We start from the raw sequence: 7,820 nt of genomic DNA, 5'->3' as shown, positions 1-7,820 counted from the left end.
CGAGAACTCCTCCGCCCTGACCCAGAACCACCTAGACAGTAACCACTTCTAGCTTCGCACTAAACGAACAATAGTAACCTTGACCCAAAAGCTTCGGGTTTCTCATCGGCAGCGCGGATCTATGAAAGCATCCGCACTCCGTCACCAAACCGGCGAAGGTAAATCTAAGGAAGACTCCCTTCCCGGGAACTTGAACCGGCGTCGGCGGAGCTGAAGGAGCCTCCACCTCCCGGAGAAAAGCCGGCGACGACGGATCTGTGGTAGCCTCCATCTCCCGGAACCACAACTCGAACATGCAATCCGATCTTCTCACGCCACGGCCTCCACGCGAGCGCGTCGTCCCTCCAAGCGAGGAAACCACCTTGGATGATGGCTCCAATCCAGAGCTCCGACAAGGCACTAAGGTCAGCTCAGCGACGTCTCTTCCGATTCACTCCCTCTCATGCTCCTCTCTCTCCTCCCCGAATTCCTCAGCCGTCTCCGCTCTTACCTCCTCCCTCCCTGCGATTCCGCTTCTAATCTCTCCCTCGATGACGGCTCCATGATAGCCTCGGGACTCGCCAACATCATCGTCTTCGAGCAGCGGTTCTTTGGGCGGCGTACCGATGACCTCCGCGGAGGAGTTTTTCTCCAACTGTCAGATCAAGCCGATGAAGCTCTCTTCCCACTTCCAGAGGCCTCAGGTCTTAGCGCCGCTTCTGGATCTTGAAGAAGAAGACGAGGAAAAGGGGAAGGCGGAGGGTAGGCGAGGGAGAAGGGGAGAGAGAGAGAGACCAAATCCCCAGTTTAATGATATAGTTTCTATTAATATTTTCCATTTAATGTTTACTATTATCCTCTTTATTTAATGATTTAACAAATCGTAGAAAAATCGGGGTTTCCCAAATGATACGACATACACTTTCATGGTAACTGTGTTATGACGTTATCCTTAGTATTTTGTCACGAAGATTTGATATATTACTATCACAATGAAGTGTTTTGATATATTAAATTTGCATTCAGAAAATATAGGACTTTCCAAAATTCCATAACTTCTAATAAGATATTCCTTGGAATATCAACACTAAATAAATCATTAATTACACGATATTTTATTTAACTTTCAAAATATTTTTATCCACCATATATAGGAACTTTAATAACTTCTAACATTTAACGGGATATTGATATTGTGATTAGATTAAAAATATGTATTGCAAATCCTAATTAGTTACCCTCCACGCATAAAATAAATATGACCAAATCCTAATTATTAGAAAAAAATAAATACATATGAGAATATTAGATCCCATCAAAGTTTTTTTTCTACCGACCTTAACGTCTTATAACAACCATGTTCAACCTAAAATTAACACAACACACATCGTCTAAATTAAAGCAGAAGAAAATACATGGCCATGACATTTACTAGCCTCAACAATGTCAAATCTTTCATACATGGAAGCAATTCGGTAAGATGCTAGAGATCATATTTTATGATCAGAATATAAGTTCACACATTAACATAGCTCGACTATAGTGTCATATAGAAGATAACACTTTAAACAATTCATTTTTTTATTCAACAAGGTGTTTTCAAGATAATAGTTTATATCAATACTATTAAAACAGAACTATAAAGTTCAACCCAACTTGTATTTATATTTTCTAAAAATAAAAAACTGTATGGTATGCTAAAATTGACTATTAAATGTAGCTTATTTATAGTAAGATTTAGTTTATTTAAAAATTAAAACCTAATAATTTTTTTTTTGTTTTTTTTTCTATTCAACAAAAAAAAAAAAATCTACAAAGCTATACTATTAAATTACCCAAAAGTCTTAAGTCTCAACAAAGATAACTCTTATAAAATGCACATAAAATATAATGAGAGAGATTAGGTTTGGGCATTCAGGTCTCCGGGTCAAGTATAGATTGGTTTCTTTCAGATCTGAATTTTTGGGTCTTCGGCATTTGGATTTAAATAGGTATTTGAAAAAATTCGGTTCGGATTTGGATCTGTTCCTTATGGATCCGGGTCATTTCGAGTCCATATTTCAAGTACCTGTAAAATATATGTTTTTTGGTTAGGTAATAGATCCAACTTGGTTCGGGTTTCATGACCAAAATGACTCAAAATAACCCAAAAATAAAAAAAAGCCAAAACACGAAAAATACCCAAAAATAAAAAAAAAATACACGAAAATATTCAAATATCAAAAAAATTTGTAATATTACCCGAGGAACCAAAAATATTTTTATATTTGTTTTTGAAATTTTACTTGAAACCTGAAACTATAACCGAAAATGTGAACCCAAAACTTAAAATGAACTTGTATACTAAAAACATATCTTAAATACCCAAATATATACACAAACCATTTTGGGTATTTTGGGTACCCATATTCAAATAGAGACCCGTGGGTCCAAAAAAATAGAAAGCGTACTTTTCCCTAATCCCGAACCAGATTTGCATTTCTTGTAGGTTTTGGTTCTTTTCTCGGATCCGAGTAAAATTTTCATGCCAAAAAAAAAGCTACATAAAAAGAGTACGTATGCATATAAAATCTCAAATAAACTAATTTATAAATTAGTTTCGGACCCATAATAATATACAACAAGTCCAAAATACTAATTCATATCCAACTATGTTTATAATCCAAAAAAATATTTTGTTTTCGAAGCGCAGTTCAAAATCTAGTACTTAGAGTCGATCAAATACTCAAGTTAGTATGCAGTGAAGATTATCAGTATTTTTGTTCAAAACAATAAAAATGAAAAAAGAAATCAGTAACATAAAAAGGTCTTTAATTTTTAATATTACTTGTACGTACGTCATACCATCTCACTATGCGTACGGCATAAATCTCCTACAGAGAAATGGGTCTAATACGTTTTAAAATACGTTGTTGATCAAATTAATTCACACTTAAAAGCTGAACATCGGATTTGAAGCTAGATGGTTCATCTTTGATGCTTTGGTTCCATGGGTTCTCTATTGATGTCCTTTGTCTGGCTTTTGATAATACTGGTTCTCGATATAGTATCAACTATGCTTAGTTTCCCTTGTTTGGGCTATATGTCTCTCGTAAAACTCTCGGGCTTTGTCTATGGTACATCCGGCTTTGTATTCTGTTTTGTCATCTCCTAAGATCAATATAAGTACCCTTTAGTGAAAAAAAAAACTGAACATTGGGATTGCCAATCCAAACGAATTCTACATCTGTGGTTCATTTTATAAGCATATATATTTTTACCTTAAATCAAGTTGTTTTTTTTTTTAAGAAGAGGCCATATTATATTATAGCTTTCTTGTATACATGCTGACTAGTCAAAGCTGTAAGTGCATATCAAAATGGTGGTCCTATTGCATTTGAGATTTCTGGAAGAGGACACGAATGGATCTATTGGCTATTGCGTACGTTAATACGTTTAGCAGAACTCATATCATGGTTTCTCAATCCTTTGAGATTGACATCTATCGAGCTTTCTGCATTTTTCTTATAATTTGTTTGTCCAAAACGTGGAACGACAATTATGCAAGCAAATAATATCTCATAAGACTAGAGATATTTGGTCCCCTAAAAATATAGTCAATACAACGATCGCTCTTGACAACTGGCAGGGAAACAAACTGTTTAGAGCACATATACTTAATCTTTTATCTGTTCTCCACCGAAAATCAAACATTTTCTCTGGCAAATCGTATCGGGGTGTATAGCAGTAAAGAAAAATTTATGCAGCAGAAGAATTCAACGCGATATATGTTGTGTTCGTTGTGGAAATCCAGAGGAATCAGTGAACCATGTGTTCTTTGAATGTCTACTGGCGATCCTAGTTTGGGCACTATCACGGATCCCATCGAATCCAGATATTTTCCCAACACAATCACTCTTCACAAATATGGACCATCTGTTTTGAAAAGTTACTCCGCATATGGAGGGTCATGAATTTGCATAGATCTTATGATATATCTGGAAAGAAAGGAATAACAAAAAAATTTAACAATATAGATGTTGATCCAAGGGATACTCTCGAGCTAAAAGAAACGGAATCATTACTTTGGGCTGAAGCACAAACTGCAACTATACAAAGGATTACCCAAAGTAGGGTGAATGAGGTTACAACTTTACCTTCTATCCCGGGCAGATGGTGTTTCACAGATGGATCGTGGAAAGATAATGATTTACATTTGGGACAAGGTTGGTATATCACTCTAGAAGGTTTCGATGGATTATTGGCGCCAGGCACGAAATACTCGAGCTAGTCTTTCACCCCTTCATTCTGAAGTAGAAGCGCTTATTTGGACAATGGAATGCATGAAGAATTTACGTCAGTATCATGTCACATTTGCAACAGATTGTTCTCAGTTGGTGAAGATGGTTTCAGAACCAGAAGAATGACCAGCTTCTGCATATTACTTAGAAGATATCAAGACTCTGAAAGGTTGTTTTCACTCCTCCGAGCTCCTCCATATACCAAGAACGATGAATTCAAGGGCGTATAGCCTTGCACGCAGTGCTAGGAAACAACAGACTTTTGTCGTCTATATGGATTCAGAACTACCAGATTGATTCGTAGAGTCGTCGTGAGTCTCTGTGTTTGCTGATGACAAGAAAAAAAAGGCAACACATCACATCCATGTGTGACACAAACTTATAGTCAAATAATTGCATGCATCTCCTTTTTATTGGGATGGGCCGGAAAATGAGTGTCAATGAATCAACGCTAGAGAACCTAATAATTGGCGCACGAGAGAACCTTTCATGATGATAATAGACTTAAAGTATGGCCCTATCTTGGGTAGACACACTTTTGCGGAATTATAGTATAAAGAACGAGCGACAAACCCCTGAAAGAATACGCGATAGCTATAATCGACATACATACAATTTATATCATATAACGAGTTAGATGATCATTATTTATTTGTATCTTTATATCGTACATCAGATAAATTTCATTAAAATCCAAGATTTATTCCCTGTTATCTCAATTTTATTTTTCCTGTAAAATTGCAACGATTTGAATGAAACTATCGTCTTTACAACGATTTTAAAATATGATTTGAATATAGAGGTCCAGTTGGCAATTACTAACGAGTGAATATGGGTCTTCAATAATTTTGGATAGGTAGTTTAGATAGACCAACTATTGTCTTCTTAACAATTTTCATTTGAACATAGAGGTCCAATTGGCAATTACTAACGAGTGAATATGGGTCTTCAATAACTTTGGCTAGGCAGTTTAGATATCTCAAGGTGCATGCATGTGTACGTTTAAAAAAATCAGAAGAATATGAATGTCTAATGTGGACACGAGGATCGGCTGAAGCTCAAATCCGGTAAGGTCAACAAATATGATAAATGGTCAAATACGGGTTAAGATAACCTATGTAAGATACGGAGCTCCGAGAATCTTGTTTAATAAAGTTGTACCTAGCGATGGCAAAGAGATAAAAGATGGTTTTGTGTTTGTGGCTGCACCTTGTGAGAAGGCTGCCTACGTACTCTCCTAAGAGAGATCAAACCATACGTAGTTCATCATATGATTTCTGGGATGATAGTTCATGTGGTCGTCGTCGGAGTGGGGTAGTCGGAAATAAACTCTTGGTTCGTCGTCGGGGATAGACTCTCAGTTCGTCGTCGAGGATAGACTTTTGATTCGTCGTCGGGAAAGATGCTCAGTTCGTCGGTGACAGAGTCGTCGGGGAAGATGCTCGGGTCGTCAGTGACGGAGTCGTCGGGGAAGATGTTTGGTTCGTCGGTGACGGAGTCATCGGGGAAGATGCTCGGGTCGTCGGTGATGGAGCTGTCGGGGAAGATGTTTGGTTCGTCATTGCCGGTTCGGCTATGACGGTGCCAGTTCGGCGTTGACGGTGACGGTGCGGTGTTGACGGTGTGGCGTTCGACGGTGACGGTGTGGCATTTGACGGTGTCGATTCGGCACGTTGGCGTGTCGTCGGCGGACGGATGGCTTTCTGGATTTTCCAGAGAGACTTTTCTCTGAAACTTTTCTTTGTTTCTCTCTCTTGTTTTCTGCATAAATGGAAAAAGTGAATGGATCCCCCTTCTCAAAGAGGTGAGCTCATATTTATAGACAAATATATGATGGTGACACTATTCATTTTGGGCTAGGCTTATTATTTATTCTTAATGGGCCAATGGTGATTTGGGAAGAGCTAAGTAGGGGGTTGTAAACCCACCACCAACAATATCCCTCCCCCTAGTTCGGTGAGGGAGTGATGCGAGTGAGTCGAATTTAGAAAAATAAAAGGAACTTAGCTCGGCGTAAATCAAAATTGGCCAGTCAGAATTTTCCTTCTCTTGAGAAAAATGTGGTTGGGATCGTCGAGTTTTGAAGAATTGAGACGAAGCTCGGCTCGGCGGGTCTTGGACGGATGAGATGAGGTTCAGCTCTTCGCTTCCTTGAATGATTATGAGGTTGGGCTCATCGCTTCCTTTCCTTTTTTATGGGCTCTAACTCGGGTGCGAGACTGATAGACTCCTCGGCTTCACTTTCGGTTCAGAGTTTTTTAGGCCCGTCACCGAAAGTGTTTATTCTTACATCGGAGAACGGGTCTGGCCCCGGTTTAACCCCTAAGGTAGGATCGGGAAACGTGAGCGAGGTGCGGCCCGTCTTAGCACCCAACCGACCACCGACCATCGGAGAACAGGTCTGTCCCGGTTTATCCCCTAAGGTAGGATCGAAAAAATTGAGCGAGGCGCGGCTCGGCTTAACACCAAACCGGTCACCGACCTATGCGGTTAAACCGGCCCAAGTTTCACTTTCGGGTCAAAGTTTTTTAGGCTCGTCACCAAAAGTTCATAGGCTTGTTAAGGCGTATGTCTGGCTTATCCCCCTTCAATGCTTGATGATATGGTGTAGATAGTTGGCTTCATCATTGTCGAGTCGGGATAGTTGACATCGTCGTTGTCTGGTCGGGACAGTCGGCTTCGTCGTTGTCGAGTCGGGATAGTTGACATCGGCGTTGTCTGGACGGGATAGTTGACACCATCGTTGTCGAGTCGGGATAGCTGACATCGTCGTTGTCGGGTCGGGATGATTGACATCGTCGTTGTCGCGAAAAATCAATGATGACAGGCTGAGGTGAGGTTCTCTGGAGTTGTTGTAGAAAATCATCATTTATTTAGATTGCTTCTTTCCTTCGAGAGTTGTTGGAGTAGACCATCATTTCATAGGATACTTTTTGTCTTTGGGGGTTGTTGTAATAGGTCATCACTTCCTAGGTTGCTTGTTGCTTTTAAGAGTTGTTGAAGTGGGTCCCTCTTGGAGTTTGTTGCTTGTTGCTTTGGAGAGTGTGTGAAGTGGGTCCCTCTTGTCCTTTGTTACTTGTTGCTTCTGGGAGTGGTTGAGAGAGTTGTTGTGAGTGGGTTGCTATCACATGTGTCATTTAATAAGCTCTCAGTCTGCCACTTTCTGGATGTTACTCTGTGACTATGGGTTGATAATGACGACGACGGCTGACTGTAAATTCTGTTTTTACCACCACTAAACTTCGTGCGTCTAAGAATTCTAACCCCCTCCTTCTAGCGCCAATTTTTGAATCCTAAATCCGGTAATGGGGTTTAGAAGACGATTATTAGGAGTTAAATGTGATTAGAAAGGGGTTGTGTGTCAGAGGGTTAGTTCGGCGATCATGATTGTACTTTAGCTTGCGTAGGTTTGCATTTACAATCGGTGATCGGCGCAGCCTATACTTCTAGGCGTCTGTTCCTTGCGTGCACCGACGGGTTATCCAGACATATGGGCCGTCACTTCGTTGTTGGGTTTCTTTGGGTGAATATATGTTCAACTCGCTAATGAGCCGAAGGCCC

Source organism: Brassica oleracea, unplaced genomic scaffold, assembly GCF_000695525.1.
Source record: "Brassica oleracea var. oleracea cultivar TO1000 unplaced genomic scaffold, BOL UnpScaffold00686, whole genome shotgun sequence".
Lineage (NCBI taxonomy): Eukaryota > Viridiplantae > Streptophyta > Magnoliopsida > Brassicales > Brassicaceae > Brassica > Brassica oleracea.
The sequence above is the reverse complement of the archived record's forward strand: the minus strand, read 5'-3'. Positions refer to the sequence as shown.